The sequence below is a fragment of the Gossypium hirsutum genome, chromosome A10 (genome assembly GCF_007990345.1).
Source record: "Gossypium hirsutum isolate 1008001.06 chromosome A10, Gossypium_hirsutum_v2.1, whole genome shotgun sequence".
NCBI classification, from domain to species: domain Eukaryota; kingdom Viridiplantae; phylum Streptophyta; class Magnoliopsida; order Malvales; family Malvaceae; genus Gossypium; species Gossypium hirsutum.
Genome location: NC_053433.1, coordinates 86,830,081 through 86,849,128, shown reverse-complemented (window position 1 = coordinate 86,849,128; position 19,048 = coordinate 86,830,081). Strand labels below are relative to the sequence as shown.

General features: G+C 35.1%; 1 non-coding gene across 1 annotated transcript; it reads right to left on the bottom strand.

Moving 5' to 3' along the window:
* Positions 1–12,929: 12,929 nt before the first annotated feature.
* Positions 12,930–13,036, bottom strand: LOC121209252 (small nucleolar RNA R71). Its single transcript, XR_005904369.1, has one exon. It is a non-coding gene; the product is annotated as a small nucleolar RNA R71 (small nucleolar RNA).
* Positions 13,037–19,048: the final 6,012 nt, after the last annotated feature.

Sequence of the window (19,048 nt, the reverse complement as noted above, 5' to 3'; positions counted from 1 at the left end):
TCACATAAAAATCGAGCCGTAAAATTTTGATCAATTTTAAAACTTTTCTTTTCACACGTAATCTGTCCCATATACGGGCCTACGAGGCCCAAAACATACATCCGGGGTGGCTCAAGACCCAACCGAGAACTCATGAAAAACTTAGAAAATCTCTTGCATCAAGGCTTCATACACTGGTGTGGTTATAGAGCACACGCCCATGTGCTAGGGACAGGCTAGTGTCCCGAACCTGTGTCTAAAAACCTGGACATTCTGCCAAAACCACACGACCAAGGCACACGCTCGTGTCCTATGACCTGTCCTTCATACGGCTGAGACACATGGCCGTGTCTCTTGCCTGTGTACTACTACCATGCATACTAACTTGAATAAAACTTAGGTGCAAGGGACACACGGTTGGACAACACGCCCATGGGGGCAGACCGTATGTCACACACTGTCTAGACACACGCTCGTGTGTCTACCCGTGTGGACAATTACAAGGCTATTTTCCAAGCCATTTGTCACCCTCACAACATGTGCACACATACTTATCCAATAACATACAACATGGCAAAAATGAGCTCTTAAACATCTACAAACATGTTATGCTCAATTCAATTTCTTATGCAATAAATATCATAGAATTTGCTCACATCATTACCACATACTAGTTATGACTATCATTACATCACAAACCTCATGTCCATCAGTAAGCATGCATAATCGTTTCCACAAACCATTCATGAGGCATTATTAACTATTTACCAATCATCTAATCTTGCATAAGTTACTAACTCATTAATGAATCTCATTTCAATCTCTAGGCATACATGCTATAAGCCACATCACAAGAGATAGTATCATACATATATATGAATAAACATTTAGGCCGACAACATCATTAGCCAACATAGACCAATTCACATGGCTACAACACTTTATCAATACAAGCCAACACCTTTGGCTAAATCATAATATCACATACTCAACATTAAAACCCTATACATGCCATAGACTCGGAACACTAGGATTTACTTACGCTAATAGCGTTAACTCGACAGTGTGATCATATCTCTGACGGCCTCCAACCCGAGCTAACCTGGAAACCTTAGGGAACATGAGAAAGAAAGGGGAGGTAAGCTTTATGCTTAGTAAGTTCATATAAAAACAATAATCAACTCATTAACATGTTTTATCAATGTTTACAACAAATTCTCAAGTTCACAACAAGTTGTCTTCCTGAGTAACAGTCACTAAATTATTTATAACTGGAGCTACGAAACTCCAAATTAAGTTCCTTTAATTTTTATTGAAACTAGATTCATATACCTTTCTATCATAAATTTTACAGAATTTTTGGTTTTCCAATTAGTACATTTTATTCCTCAAAGTTACACCTTATTCACTGTCTGACAGTTCAGACCCTTCTACATTAAAGTTCAATTATCTCATAGCTCAGGACTCAAATAATGTTCTCGTCTATTTCTCTTGAAACTAGGCTCATTAAGGATTATAAGAATATAAATAATAACTCATAACCATTTTTTTAAAATTTATAATGATTTTCTAAAATCAGAGTAGCGGATCTCGAAGTCATTCTGACTCTGTCCCATGTAACTTCAAATATCTCATTATAGGAAATTCTTTTGCTTACAAGGTTTCTTTTATAAGAAACTATACTCATTAATATTTATTATCATATTTTATTTAGCTTCTAACTCATTTTTTAATATTTTTGGTGTATTTTCAAAGTTACACCAATGCAATAGCCCAGCACTGTCCAGGCTAATTTATTCATTCACAATTATTATTCACAAAATTAATACAACATCATATCATCTATCATGGTAAGAACACATAGCTATGCATCATAAGCATGGACCCATAATCTCATTGTCATCAAATATCAAAGACTTATTCCAAATCATGCCATTTCCATAGTATTCACCAAATACTATATACATCATAGATTATCACATATCAAGGTATTACTCATAAGCTCAGTGTACATACCTATACCAACTCGAGATAAAATATATAATCATACCTTCTTTAACATGCTCTTCTTAGAACTTTCATCACATCATCTATTACATTACCCTTTGAACACTCGGGACGCTAAAGGATGTTCGGAATTATCATACACCGAATAGAATGCCCAAGGCCATGTCTTTCACATGGTCTTACATGGATCCACATATCGTTGCCATATTTTGGATATGGTCTTACACAAGGTTTTATGGTCCACGTAATCATCCCTTAATCGATTTCTTTCCGTTCTAAGCCCAAATCTTGATTTTCAACATCTAAAACATCACATTTAGCTTATTAAAACAATGTACTAATCAAATTAGTCCATTGACACACTTTGGTAAAATTTACAATTTTGCCCCTCTATTTTACCAAAATTACCAAATTACCCCTAGGCTCAAAAAATGATTTTTATTCAATTTATTTACTCCTTAAGCCTAGATAAACCATTTTCATAACTATGGCAACTCACAAAAATCATTATTACACACACTAACACCTTATCTTACAACTTGGCAAACTAGCCCTTTTTAAGGTGTTTTCATGCAATTTCTTTCACAAAAGTTGTTTATTAAACAAATAGGACTCATAATCTTCCATAAAAACACAGAAAACAACATATTTACTCTCATGTAAAAACCCTAGACTCTTCATCATTTTGCAAACTAGACCCCTCATATGAAAGCTCATGCTTTAGGGGTTCCAAAAATGTAAAAATCATCAAGAAAGACATTAAAAATCACTTACTAGCAAGGGATGTAAGTGGCTGATATTTCAAAGCTTAAAAATCCCTTTCTTTGCTGCATATTTCGGTCGAGGAGAAGAGAAAAAATGATAACTTTTTCTTTTTGATTTGTTAAAATAAAACTAGTCAAAATTGGTGACCAACTTCACCTAATTTTGACTTTTCAACAATTTTTGTCCCCCATGACCGGTCAGGCTTAATTTAGGGGTCTAATTTCACTTTAAAGTCCCTCAATTTAATAAAAAAAGCAATTTAACACCTTAGGCATCAAAACATAACTTTTACCTTGTATGCGATTTAGTCCTTTTTCGAAATTGGACTAGAAATCGCTAAAATTAACTTACCAAAATTTACATGCACTTATAAAATTATATTATAACACATAAAATAATACTAAAATAATTTTCTCCTGCCTCGGAATAGTGGTCCTGAAACCACTGTCCTGACTAGGCCTAAAATCGGGCTGTTACAAATACCCTGCACTATTCACTTTCTTCTCCATTCAAAAACCCTAGCCCTAGCCGCTGCAACTCCACATGGCCCCCTGCCACACCCGTGCGCTACCTCTAACTTCGTTTTTAAAGCTTAATCTCTCTCCCTTAGCGTTTGTTTACTCCTTTCACTTCTAGTGTACATATTATTAATGCTTATTATTACAATAATCTCCATTACTTTTGAACTAGTTTTCATTTTTGTTCATTACTTTATCATTTTGCATTTTTAGGTTCTTTATTATACATTTCGAATTAAATCAAGTTGTTAGACACACCTCATATCCATGACATTACTATGCTTATTTTTCATGCTATTATCATGCCAATGTCTATCATTTAAATTGCATTCCTAGGTTAGTTACCATACAATTTATGTTAAATTGAGACTAGGAAAACCTTATACCCATTACATTTCTATTCTCATTCTCATTATTATTGTGGTTGAGTTTGCTTCATATTAGTAGTCTTGGATGAAATAGTTTACTTCCCTTTTGAATATGTTTACCTATTATTATTATTCTTTATATTACAGGCTTTCAATTTCATCTTCAAGAGGAAAGAAAATCGCCGTACCAGCCTCGAAGAAGAGGAAGGCAGCGTCATCTTCCGTGGGTCCAATCACGGAAATTCGTCACCTTCCCCTATAGTTTCCACGAGGGCCCCAAGAAGAGCTCTTCCAAATACTTCAGGCCTGACCTTTAGCAGTAGGCCACTGCATCGACTGGGCTGCCATAGAACAAGTTTAGATGGCTGACGTGATTCGGGCTCTCCTAACCACCGACCCTTGAGAGCTATTCTTCGGGATTATCGAGCTGACATACCTTGAGCTCTCGATGAAACTATGCTCAACGTTCCATCATTGGCCCCTATCACGGCCTCTTACAATCCTAGCCACTCCAAGGCATCAGTTCTCCCACCATCCCTGAGATATTTACACGCTATTTAGCTCACACGATTACAGGGAGGCGAGAGAGCACTGACGTCGTCAACACCCACGATGTCTACTTCTTATGGTGCATGTCGCAAGGGCACGTCATCGACCTTGCCTACTTCATCGCCCTTGCGATTCAACACCAGACGAAGCGGCATCAGAAGGGGGTCATCTCTATTGGCCCCTACGTGACTAGGCTGGCGTGACACTTCAGTCTCCTCAACACCGCGGCCCAAAAATCATCCCTCACCCTCATCAGCCAGATGTCTCCATTAGGCATCTCGAGCATGCTTAGCATGAGGATGATCGAGAGGCACTGAGGAACCTACCCTCCCCAGTATCGTCTCGCACAATTTCCTTAGGAGGAGGCCTACGAGGACATTCCTGATGATGTCTCCCCATAGCACGAGGGCCCACCGACTCAGCCACCACCACCCTCTCGTCCAGTTCATGCAGCGGTTTCATATGTTGACATCTCTGAGTGCCTCACCCGATTCGAGCATCAGTGTTTTCAACGATTTGACAACATTGATGCTACTCTACAGCAGATTTGTCAGCACCTCCACATCTCATCGCCAGTCCCACCTCGCGAACCATCCAGCAATGAAAATGTTTAGAAATATTTATTTTATTATTTTATGTTTTTAATTTTTATTCAAACTACTTTTTATTTTTATTTTTTAGCAGATTTAGAATTTTATTATAAATTGTGGTTTTTCTTTATGAGTAATTATTCTTCCTAATATTCCTTAAAAAGTTCCTGATTTTATCACAGTTATATAGAGCTCTTAAGCTTATCATCATATAGGAACTAAAACTCCACAGGGAAAGGTTCTCCACGACTGCCATGTCCTACTCGACCGCGACCATAGCTACCACTAGATTTAATATTCTTTTGGCACAGGACTTATGGCCTAATGAACCTCTACGATCGCCGGAGTATCCTCCTCCACTCTCGAACCGATCACACTCCAAAACTCTAGTTCAAGGAATTCATCATACAGGAAGTTTCACTTCTCTCCCTATCTTATTTTTATAGTCTAATATCTATCTTGGTACATTGAGGGTAATGTACATCTTAAGTGTGTGGGGGCATTCATTCATTATCAGAAAAATCCCTGAATAACCATATTGTTCTCTTGAAAAACTCTCATATCATATTTAGGATAAATTTTAATTGATTTATGATTTTGATTGATATATCTTGAATTAATACATAGGGATTACTTTAAGACATTAGAGAATCAGGCATGATGAGTTGATTTTTAAGAATTTAAAATTATAGGTTGTTTCCCCAAGTTTAGGTATTACTTTGAATTGAAATTCACGAGTCTAAACATCAAAAAGCCATAATTTTTGTGAGATTTTTAAGCCTTTTGAGCATCTATTAATCCTTTCATGCTCACTTTTATTATTGCTTTGAGTGCGTCAGTATTGAACTGTTATTCTAGAACTTGCTTGATTATGCATGTCGAGACGACACCAATTGGTTTGATATGTCAAAATGATTAAGGCACTTAGGATTAACCCACTCATGCCATTAAAAGCCTACCTCCACAATTAACCCTTAGTAAACCCCCTTGAGCCTAACAAGCCATTTCTTGTATTACCCTTAATATTAACCTTTAACCCATTATTGTTGAAATCCCCTAAATTAATCCCTATTTTTGTCGAGATTTGAGTTGAATGGATTGCCTAGCTATGTTTTGTTCTTAATAGTTAGTCTATATTATTTTAACTTAATCTTAAAAAAAAACTATGTATACATATCTGTAATTTCATATTCTGAGAAGAAGCTCTGTTGTACGTAAGTAAAGATTAACTCTTTTTCTAGTTAGGCAATTTTTCAATTCAATCTCGATTCTAACCCTTTCTTTCAGCTTGTGACCGCACCCCTCTAACCAAGCCTCACTACAAACCTCTAAAGACCTTTTGATTGATGTATCATCTTAAATTATGGTGGTGGAGATTTGATTTTCATTCAAGCCTATGGTAATGACTTTTCATTATTGACTATTGAATGCTTCATTTATTGTCCTTAAACACCTTGAGTGATTTGAGTGAATCTTTAGTGAGGATGTGAAACTCTGTGATATTCTGAATCAAAGGTAATTACTTAGATGCAGAGAAACACCTATGTTTGCATGATTAAATACTCAACTTGGAATGTTTGAAACTTTTATGTTCTTTTTAGTTGAATTCTAAATGTATAATTACCTATGGATTATTCTGAGATATTATCGATAGAAATTATAAGTTGAGAAGAATTTATTTTGATTATGAGTTGAGAATTTTGCTTGAGGACAAGCAAATGCTTAAGTGTGGGGGTATTTGATAAACCGTAATTTATACATATTTTTACCCATGTTTAACGCATTTTATGGATGATTTTTCATTAGAATTGGTGAATTCGATGCTTCTAATGCTTTAATTTCATGTTTTATACTTAGGAGAGCATAGGAGAGCGAAAGGAACGAGAAACGGGCCAAAAATAGAGAAAATAGGCCAACGTATGAAATCAACACGGCCTGGACCTCCTCACACGGGCAGACCACACGGCCGTGTCAATCTGGCAGAATCGAATCACGACTCACATGGGTATAGCACATGGCCTGGAGTAATATCCCAAGTTGAGTCCAATTCGAAAAAGGCTAATTTTGAGGGCCTCTAGGCATTCCAAAGCCTATAAATACACCCTAGAGGAGGAAGAAAAGAGGGACGGAGAATAGGGGGTAATAAATTACTCCAAGGAAGCCGATTGATCCACCTCAGAAGCCGGATTCATCATCAAGACTGAAGATCTCTCCTCAATTTCCCTTCAGGAGTTTTGGGTTTTCTTTATGTTTTATATTTTTTATTCTTCTGAGATGTTTTCTTATTTAATTATGAACTAAAACCCCTAAATACCTAAAGGGAATGAAACCTAAGACGAATCTTGTTATTATTTTCTGAATCGTATGATAAATATTTAAGTTGTTCTTAATTATGTGTTCTTAATTCTTGTTTTAATATCCCTGGATACTGATTCAAGACAATCTCTTATTCAGAGGAGGAATAGACCCTATCTAAGAGTACATTTGTCATAATTAAGCGGAGTTGATTGCGCGCCTAGAAATAGGGTGATAAGATTTTGCCGGATTAGGGTGAAACCTAATAAGGGGCTCTATAGATAGAGTTAATGCAACTCTAGAGTGTTAATTAGAGAAAAGTCTCGATTATTCAATCTAGGGATTAGACGTTATTAGTTTTGAATAGGGATAATAACATAACTTAGGGATCTCTACGGAACAAGTTGAATGAATAAATCGTCCGATTCGGAGTCAGAATAACAAGTAAGGTTTAGGTGGATTTTTCCTTAGGTATTGTCTCAAGTCAATCGATTTTCCCAAAAGCAATTTCCCAATTCTTTTCTCTGTGCGTTCTTAGTCTAGATAATTAGTTAGTTAAAACAAAAACCTTTTTATTCTTAGGCTAGATAATAAGAAGACAGTCATTACTAGTACTTTTAGTTCCTTCGGGTTCGACAATCCGGTCTTGCTAAAACTATACTACTGTTCGATAGGTACACTTGCCTACATCACGATAATAGTTAGTTCAAGAACGAGTAATTATAAATATTTAAAACCTATCATGAAACCTCGCGATCAATCGAATTATTCACTTTGTTCTTTTGTGATTTATCAATCATTCCTATTTCAAAGGTTATTACAGACAAAATACTTTTGGTTCGCCACTCATGCTAGAGCATTTTCGTTTCATTTTTCTTACCATGTTACTATACTGGGTTCACCACAATGCCTCTTATAGAGCCTTTCTTTCAGAGTTCGCTATACTTACCATACCTTCAAAAGACTTTGTACATCATTTATTAGAGTTTGCTATAGGTTCCCTTCTTTTCGTTTAGAGTTTGGCACAGAGGCTTTCTTTTTTAGAGATAGCCTTAAGGGCTTCTTTATCTAGAAGTTGCCACAAAGACATCATTTTCATTAAGTACTCTCCATAAAAGCTTTCTTTCTAGAGTCTCGCCATAAAGGTGTCCCTTAAAAGATTCGCCAAAAAAGCTTACCCTTTCGAAGTTTTGTCACAAAGGCATCCTTTGCATCAAATACTTGCCACAAAGGCTTTTCTATCCAGAATTATGCCAAAAAGGCATTCCTTAATATTCAGTTCTTGCAGCAAAGGCTTTCTTGTCCAGAGTTGTGCCATAAAGGCATTCTTTAATATCCAATACTTACCATAAAGGCTTACCTGTCCAGAGTTGTGTTGCAAAGGCATTCTTTAATATCCAATAGTTGTTATAAAGGCTTTAGGCGTTCCTTAATATCCAGTACTCGCCATAAAGGCTTTCCTATCCAGAGTTGTGCCATAAAGGCATTCCTTAATATTCACTACTCGCCACAAAGGCTTTCCTGTCTAGAGTTGTGTCACAAAGGCATTCCTTAATATCTAGTACTCGCCAGAAAAGCTTTCCTGTCTAGACTTGTACCACAAAGGCATTCCTTAATATCCAGTACTTGCCACAAAGGCTTTCCTGTCCATAGTTGTGCCACAAAGGCATTCCTTAATATCAAGTACTCACCACAAAGGCTTTACCATCCAGAGTTGTGTCATAAAGGTATTCTTTAATATCCAGTACTCACCATAAAGGTTTTGTTGTCTAGAGTTGTTCCACAAAGGCATTCTTTAATATCCAGAACTCACCACCAAGGCTTTCCCATCTAGAGTTTTGCCACAAAGGCTTTTTCTTTCCTGGTTATTTAGGCGATAGGGATTTGCTTAGACTCACATTTAGTAAGGTTTTCTCTTCATTGTCTTGGCACACACAAGGGATCGCATTAGCTAATAACCTTCCTTAAATTCTTGCATATGATGCCAGAACCCATTAGTTATGGTCTTACATGATATAGTCTTTCTTCCATATGATGCTATAAACCACCAGTTACAGTCTTACTCGATATGGTCCTTCAGTGCCATGCCCATGGACTTGTCTTTTCAGATATTCATGTTTTTAGTCCCAACGAAACCCTTTGATGATTCTAGAGACAGATGTAGATTCATCACGCATCGACTCACTCATGTCAGACGCTTTTATGCTTACTAGACACATTTCTTAACATATTTTCATGACACATACACTTACATAACCATTACTTATTAATCTTTAGATTCATGTCCTAAACATTTAACCTTCAAGCAACATGCTTTCCATAAATGCAAGTTCATAGGTCTTTACTCTTCAGGCTTTAGGTTACTCAGTACAAAAATATCTTGAAGGCATGCAATGCATATAAGAGTCAGTTTACAGACTCACTTGACTTTCATGAACAACAGCTTGATCCCTAAGTTTGTACATCTATTTGCGGCCCCCTAAAAGTCACACAGGTGAAATACAACCTCATTTGTAAACTCTGGAATTTAGTTTTAGCATAATAAGAAATTCTTGATTAGCCTCTAGAGTAAGGCAACAATAGTTTTATTTTCAAATAGAACGGAGGAGATAACATACTTTCCTTCTAAACTAAGTTGCAATATTTTATAGAGAAAACCCATGCTCTCTTCGAAGAACTTAACACATGTCATTAACTTTCAAGGTTGCTCTTATTGCTGGTTTACAACTGTAGAGAAGCGTATTTTAGAATCCAAAATCATTTCATATCTTTGATTTGACTTGTTGTTCCACCTACGTAACTTATATGTAAGCTAGACAAATATGGCATGCCTTGACTTAGGTGAGGTCTTTTACAACCCAAGAATTATTTAATATCCTTGCCAACCTTTCGTTCTACGTATACACACTCTTTTGGGAAGACATACCTTACTCTAAATTATGCTATTACCTATGCGCCCTATGAGTGCGTCGGAGATGAAAATTGGGTGGATAGGATCGTGCCAATCAGATTTCCTTTGGGCTACTTACTCAGACTTAGGACCTGCCAAGTCTAGGTGTTACAAAGTCATTTGATGAAAAAGCTTGGAAAATAGTTTTTGCTGGATGGGAGTATCCTTTCACTAAGGTTGAAGGAATCAAGATGCCTAAGTCTAACTTGGATTGGACAATTAAATAGGAGAAGCTTACCAATACTAACTTAAAGGCTCTCTATGTAATTTTCTGTGGGATAGATCCTCAAGAATTCAAAAGAATCTCCAAATGCACTATTGCCAATGAAGCCTAGGATATCCTTAAAGAAGCTCATAAAGGCACTAATATTGTGAACCAAATGAATCTACAGATGCTCACAACTAAACTTGAAACTAGAAGATGTAAGAGAATGATACAATTTAAGAGTTTTATGCAGAACTGTATGATATAAATCCAATTAGGCTTTTGCCCTTGGAGATGAGTATTCAAATTTAAAACTAGTCAAAAAGGTTCTCCAATCCTGGCCTGAAAGATTCATTATCAAATTAATAGTTATCGAGGAAGAAAAAAACATGGATACAATACGTATTAATGAGTTGATTAGATCAAACCTTTGAGATCGATCTAGATGAAACAAATAGGAACAAGAACAAAGAAGAAAACAGTATTGCCTTACAAGTAATAGAAGCAGTACCCACTAATCACAACACTGCTATAGAAAAGTTATAGGAATAGGTAGTGTTTGATCTACCGTAATTCGGTCTAGTAGATTAAATTAGTTTTCGCACTTTTGGAGCTTAAACATAAGCATTTTACTTATGTTTTAATTACATTTCAACAAGTTCAGTTAAGTGTAATAAAATTTGTTATTCGAGTCTTTTATTGACCGTAGAGGCCGAATGAGGCCTAAAGGGGAGCTAATATACTTTGTGAGTGTGTATGAAACCATTAGAAGGCGTATGAACTCAACACTGGTCACTAGGTTGCAACATGGAGCATGCGATGTCACAACATAGGGAGTAGAATAAGGAAAGTCCAAGACTGCCTTCAATGTCATGACAGAGCCTGAGGATGTCACGACATACCCCTAAAGACACCCTGAAGCTAAGTATACTACCCTCGATGTTGTGACACAAAACTTGGTGTGTTGCGACATTGCCTCTGTACGAGAAATTAATATGATCTAGGGACATTTAGGTCTGCACAATCCAACTTTAAGTTAAGGAACATCAACTGACCTAGGGTTAAGGACGATGACCATCCTAAGTCTATAGATAGGCTCAGCTAACACGTGTTATATATACCTCTTTCTATTATATAATTTTCATTTTAGTTTTAGTCCTTAGTTTTTCCTTTCTCTTAGGTTTTAGACTTTATTTTCATTCCTATTATTTACTTTCAAGAAGAAATAAGATTTTAAAGTTATTCTCAAACTCTATGAGGATTTTGCATTTCTTGTTTATTCTTTCATTCAAGTTTATACGATTTACTAGATCTATGAGGTATGAATAATTAACTATTTATAGGTATTCCTTAGTGTAACAGCTGTCCAGGAGAGGAAGAACCTAAACCTTAGGCCTGAAAACCCTAGGAATTAACCCAAAATTGGTATGGCCTATCCATGAACACTTCAACCCTGAATCGATCTAGACTGTGAGGTTAAAAGATAAGTAGTCATTTTCGACTAAGTATTTCAGTGGATGTACCAAAAGATCCTTGTAGGGTATTGAGTAGTTGATTGAACAAAAAAGCCTTAGAAAAAAGTTGATTATGATTACTAAAGTGAGCTAATCACCTATGTCCAAATTTGATATTTACTTATTTGATTTCTTACTTTCCATTCATTCAGTTACTTTTATTTCTTTTATTATTATTTTATTATAATAAAAAAAACTCCTCTTTTATCTCTTCATACTATAAACTGATTAGAGTATTAATTAGATCTATTTATGTCTAAGTTAAGATTAATTTAAATACTTGCCTTTTTTGGATACAACCCCCGGGGTACTCACCTACTGCATTGTAACTATATTACAACCTAACCCGTATACTTGTGGATACTGTTTTTCCATTTCTTTTGTGTAGGATTTTTACTCTAGACGTTGGTACGTTTGGAAGTGGTCAAGTTGTTGGCGCTGTTGCCGAGGAGGCAATGTCACTATATTAGTTTTAATTTTTACATTTTAATAGAATAAGTAGGAAATTTTTAGGTTAGAGCTCCAAATTTAATTTAATTTTATACTAATTCTATCTTTTTGGGTTCGTGTATGACTCGTAGTAAGGGGACACCTATAGAGCCAGCCACTGATCCTGAAAGAATTATCTAAAGGAATCATCGATAGCAACAGCAGCAACAGATGCAGAACCCATAACCTGTTGTGGGAAATGTCCCTAGTAAAAATCCGCTATTCTACGAATCCAATGTTAACCCACCAAACTTACCACCACCACCACCAAAATTACCCGTAAATCTAAACATGCCACGTAATGAAAGGACTCTAAGAGAATATACACTTCCAAATCTAGATATGGTGCAAAGGAGCATAACAAGGCCAGCTATCATGACCGATAATTTCAAGATTAAGCCAGCTATGATCCAGAACAATTTGCAGTTTCGCAGAACAATGACAGATAATCTGAGTCAGCATTTAAAATGATTCCTCCAGCTTTATGATACCTTCAAATACTAAAGGGTCACTTATGATACTATTCGTCTTTGGTTGTTCTCCTTTTCATTAATCAATAACACTTTTTCTTGGCTAGATTTGCAGGCACCAGGATCAATCACGACATGGGATGAACTTGTAGGGAAATTCCTACAAAAGTACATGGGATGAACTCGTAGGCAAATTCCTACAAAATTTCTTCCCCATCAGCAAAACAGTCTAATTAAGAAGGGAAATTTTGATGTTCAAGTAGTTAGAAAGAGAAAGCCTTCATGAAGCATGTGAGCGTTTCAAGATGTTGATTCAGAAGTGCCTACACCATGGATAACCTAAGTGGTTACGAATGCAAACTTTTTATAATGGGTTTTATGTGCATTCAAGGTCAAGATTAGATGGAGTAGCAAGAGGAGCCTTGATGAATAGAACGTACGAGGATGCGTACGAATTAATAGAAAGTATGACAATGAACTCTTTCCACTGTCCAATTAAACATCATACATATGACCAAAGACTGTCTATAGTGAAGGTTGTCCAAGAAGATGACGGATACCAACAATTATTGGACAAAATCAACCGAATAGAGGTTAAAAAGGGTGTATCAGATACCTATGGAGGAACCGTTCTTCCCCTATATTAGTAATCATATCGAGGATATGAACTACGTCAAAAATTGGGGTGGAAACCCTTATTCAAATACATACAATCCCGGATGGAGAGATCACCCGAACCTGAGAAGGGAAGGAAACCAATAAGGAGGTAATAGCTTGGATGAAGTTAAAAATAATAATTTTTAACCTACTTATTTGTAGAAACCTCAGGATAGGGCAAACCCGAGTGACCGTATTGTATGTAGTCAACATTTGGATAGAATCGAGAGGGAGATGTAGTTAATAAGGATAGACGTGAAGCAGGTGCAGTCTGAGTGCACCAACTTAATAAGAAATTGACTAAACTTCAAGAACAAATGAGATAATTGATGAACATGATGGGTGACATCAAAAGAAAAATTGAAACAGGTATTCCCAGCAATATAGAAAATAATCCTCATAGGGAAGGGAAGGAGAATGTGAAAGCAAAAGTGCTCCGATTGGGAAAAGTACTGAGTAGCCCAGAAAACCCCACTCATGAGGTAAATATGGAGAATACTGGTGATATTCAAGAAAGACCTTTAGTGGATAAAGATGAACCAGAGTCAGAGGAGATAATTACACTGGCAGGTGAGCCAAAAAAAAACTAAAGATTCTGCCATTGCAAAGATACCATTCCCTTTCAAGACTAGAAAAAAAAGCAAAAGTAGGATGAGGACAAATTTGTAAGGTTCCTGAACTTGCTCAAAATGTTAAATGTTAACTTGCCTTTAATTGAATTAATTGAGAAAGTTCCTAAATACACCAAGTTTTTAAAGGAAATTATGTTTAGATGTAGGAAAATTGAGGTAGACAAATAGGTTAATATAAACGCTTCTTGTATTATGGTTATCTTGAGACAGGTTCCCTAAAAATTGAATGACCTGAGAAGTTTTATTATTCCCATAGAGATAGGGAGCATTCATTTTAATAGAGCTTTGTGTAACCTATAAGCTAGTATTAATTTAATGCCTATATCTATTTTTTGAAAAATTCAGCTTAGAGGACCTCAAAAGTACCCAGATAACAATACAACTGGCTGACAAATCCTCAGTACATCCAAAATGAGTATTAGAAGATGTGTTAGTCAAAGTACACAGGTTTATTGTCTTAGCAGATTTTGAAGAAGATTGAGAGATACTGATATTACTAGGTAGACTTTTTCTAGCCATCTTTAGGTCCACCATTGATTTAGAAAAAAAATAAATTAACCATAAAAATCAATGGTGAGACTAAAACTTTTGAATTTGGTTATCAACCAAGCTAGGAAAGTAGGAAGAAATTAGGGGAGCACTGCAAGGAATTATTTGTTTTTAACACTCCCAATTCGAGGGACATACTTCTTTTTATGCATGTAGGTCGAAAAATAGGTTTAAGTAAAGGGATAAATGAGAAAAGGTGGAATGACATGACGGATGATAGACTAATACTGATAGAATTGAATAATCGTCCACCTGTGAATTAATGATACTATCGGATGAATACACAGTAAGTCTTAAAATTTTATTTGAATTGATGTTTAACTTTTGTAAATTATTGTATTTTTAGCTAACTGTTTAGCATAGATTTTAATTTTCATTAACTTTATGTTTTATAGAAACCGTAACACTCTATAAATTGGAATTTTGGGTGAAAACAAAGCCAGTGTGGCAACACGATAGCCCCATGTTGCAAGACCAAAGGCAGAATCGAAGGAATTAAGGAAATCATTTCGACGTCGCAACATGGACTTTGTGTGTTGCGACACCGAAGCCAGTGTACTCAAGAATCTAAAGGACTAGAGTGTATTTCAACATCAACCTTAATATTGAAACAATGGTAATCTGGTAGTTGATTATAATTACCAAAATGGGTTAATCACCCATGTCCAGATTTGATATTTACTTCCTTATTTGATTTCTTGCTTTCCATTCATTTAGTTACTTTTATTATTCTTTTATTATAATCCAAAAACTCCTTTTTTATAACTTCATACTGTAAACTGATTAGAGTATTAATTAGATCTATTTTTGTTTAAGTTAAGATTAATTTAAATACTTACCTCTCTTAGGTATGGTCCTTGGGGTACTCATCTACTCCATTGTAACTATACTACAACCTGACTTGTATAATTGTGGATACCATTTTCCATATATTTTGTGCAAGATTTTTACTCTAGACATTGGTACATCCAGAGGCGGTCAAGTTGTTGACTCAAAACTTCAACAAGGCTTTTAAATAAAGCATTTTAGAAGAAGCCAAAAGTTTGAAACTTTTAGGAATACCAAAAAGGGAAGTCTACAAGAGTTCTCATTAGTGAAGAAGTAGCTAAGGAAATGAAGAAGGGGATCTAATATCATGAATGTCATGGATTTGGAATTATATAGGCTGAATTTGCAAACACTTTGAATAAAAATAAGTCCTTTTGTGTTACATGGAAAAAAAGATTCCACGAGTAACTTAAATTTCAATGAAGAACATCTAAGTAATTACGTTGAGTTCACCTCTAAGGTAAACATAGTTGCTAAATCTTAGAGTAACAATTGATGAAGCATCTGAAGCAAAATCAAATGTTGAGTTCTTGAAGACCTATAAAAAATGTTTGATAAGTGGGAAATGGTATGTAATGTCAACTATAGAATGATAACTAAGAACAATTAGTTAAAAAAAGAAAATTCAAAGGTGATCAACCAAGTGGAAGCGAAAGAGTCTCAACTTGTTATTGAAATAGTAAGTTCGGATAAGACTTAGAAAGAGCTTGAGTCAATAAAGCAGATGTTCAAGAAATTCAATGCCAAAAGTGTAAAACTTGATGAAACTATAGTTGTAAGAAGGCGGAGCCATAAAAAAAAGAGAGGATAAAGTTATGTTGAGGAAAAATCTAAAATTGTTGTTAAAGGTCCTATTGTCTTTGTCAAAACTACAATTGATTGTCAGGGAGAAATCTCAAAATGACCTACTGTTATCATTTGTATTTATCATGGTACATTATGTCACATTACACAAGATGCTTTAAGATGCTTCATGATTTAAGAAGAAAGTATGAAATGCAATATCAAGTGTCCACTAGTCTCAACACTACTTCGAAGAAGAAGAGAATTATTTTCTAGAGAAAGAATGATAAAAAAATATTTGTTTGTTGCTCATTAATCTTTGAAGACCACTGTAGATCATGTATGGTATTTCACCATTGGATGTTCTTGCCATATGATTAGTAATGCTAATTGTTTTTCTACATTTGATGAAAGCCATGGAGGTCATGTAACATTTGGTGATTGAAAGAAAGGTAAATTTCTTGGCAATGGGATTTTTAATGTTCTTGAATTACTTGAAATGAAAAATGTATTTCTTGTTGATGGATTAAAGGAAAATTTGATCAGCATCAGCCAGTTATGTGATCAACAAATGCTTGTCAACTTCACCAAAGACAAGTGTTTTGTTACCATCAAATAAGGAGACAATGTCATGAAAGGAGCATGAACCCTGGAAAATTGCTATAGGTTATTCAACCACCACGATACAGTAAAGTTGGTATCTCTAAACTAGAATTGTAGTATGAAAAGCTTAGGCACATTCAGTACATGGGGCTCAAATGCCTAGTTAGATATGGAGTAGTACGAGGAATAACCAAGTTAGGAGGAGTAGTACCAAAGGTTTGTGGAAATTTTCTCTAAGGAAAGCAACATAGGAAGCCCCACAAGTAGTTAAAGTTGGTCCAAAGCACTACTCCATTAGAGTTTCTCCATATGGACCTAACTGAACCAATGCAAACTTAAAGTAGATGGTAAGAAATACATTATTGCCTATGTTGATGATTATTTTAGATTATTGGTTCGCAACGGAATGTACAAGTGTACACAGTTGTTATCAAGTAATAAGTAAAAAAGTTATCGTCTCTCCAAGGACTGTATCTGTTAATCAAATAATTGCAAAATTATGAATTTACAAGTTGGTAAGAAAAACACAATATTTTGGGGGTGATGAATGTTAAATTAACTAAATGTAAATTAAGCTAAATGCAATGAAAAGCAACAGATGCAATGAGATGGTTTAGCAGCAATTTCACAAGTTTAACAACAATAACATGAATAAACTAGAATAATTACAACATTTGACTCAAGTCATTTTTCATCATGTTAACAATGTTCCAGAAAAATTCCATAGCAACCCATTCATTCATTAACTTTGAATCTAATATAAGTTCTTCCAAAATCTTATACTTAGAAAAACATGTATATTTCTATGTCCATATTTAAATAAGGATTCCTTAGAATTTATGTGAAGTAACAGGGATTGGTTAGGTTTGAAGCAATTTAATCACACAAATCTAAAAGTTATGTTAGGTAATAGAGATCTTTCGAGTTATTATGAACCTTTAATTTAATCAAGTTTTGCAACCCAAATTTCAAGCAAATTAATTCTTTTCAGCAACAATCTTCAAGCTAGGTCAAGGCAATATTTTTTAGCCCAATTCTTCCTCTAGCCCTCCACATGAAGTAGACTATAGCTCATTTGCATGTGAATTTGTATTGATTCCCACGTGAATTAATTCAATGGTCTAACTGCAGCAAATTGAGTAAAAATTAACATGTAGCATAAAATAGAAAAATTATGTAAAATTAATACTAAATTATATAAAATTACAAACTTTACTAAAATTATGCCCAATGTCTAAATATGAACTAAAATGACTCAATTAGCTATCCACATGCTCAAAATTTGCATGATTTATGAGTAAAAATGTGTTAAACAAACCTATATAAATTAGACGTCTCAATTACCTGGGTGAGATTTCTTAGGAAAAAAATCAAATGGTTTTGGTGAGCTAAAAACTTTAAGTAGAAGGCTGATAAATCAGAAGGGAGCACCATTGGTACAAATATGAGGATTAGAAGTAATCATGGTGGAGAATTTGAAAATGAGAAGTTTTTAGAATTTTATGATGAAAAGGGCATAAAGCACGAATTTTCTACTGTAAAAAGACTCTATAGCAAAATGGTGTAGTCGAGAGAAAGAATAGAACTATTCAAGAAATGGCTCGAGTTCTATTGAACAGTAAGAACATTCCACATAAATTCTAGGCTGAGGTTGTCAACACAATTGTGTATGTTATCAATAGAGTTCACTTGAGACCTAAGATATGCATGAATCACTATGAAATGTGGAAAAGGAGGAAACCAAATATCAAGTACTTGCATGTATTTAGGAGTATTTGCTATATTTTTAAAGATAGAAAGTATCAAGAAAAGTTTAGCTCCAAGAATGATGAAGAGATTTTCCTAGGATACTTAGATTCAAGTAAGGCTTTTTGAGTATACAAAAAGAAAATTTAGAAGGTAATGGAGTTTATTAATGTTGTTATTAATAATGAATCTGTTAAGAAGGGTGAAAATTTGAATATGAATATGTGGCACAACTAGTGCTTGAACTAGTGCCCATTACTCCAAACACTGAGTAAACAACTGGTAAACTTGAATGAGGAAGTCATGAGGTTGAGGAATCCAGTAGAGAGGAAGATCCAAACCATGATGTTGAGCAGTTATGACCACATTCCAAATTTAGGAAGAACCATTCTATTAGTGATGTGATTGGTGATCTCAATGATGAGGTCAAAACTAGAGGAAAACCAATGACCAAACTAAAAGAATATGTTGAGGTTTGCTTGTTACATGTATCAAGCTGAACCAAAGAAGGTAGAAAAAACACTAAAAGATAAGGATTGCATCTAGGTTAT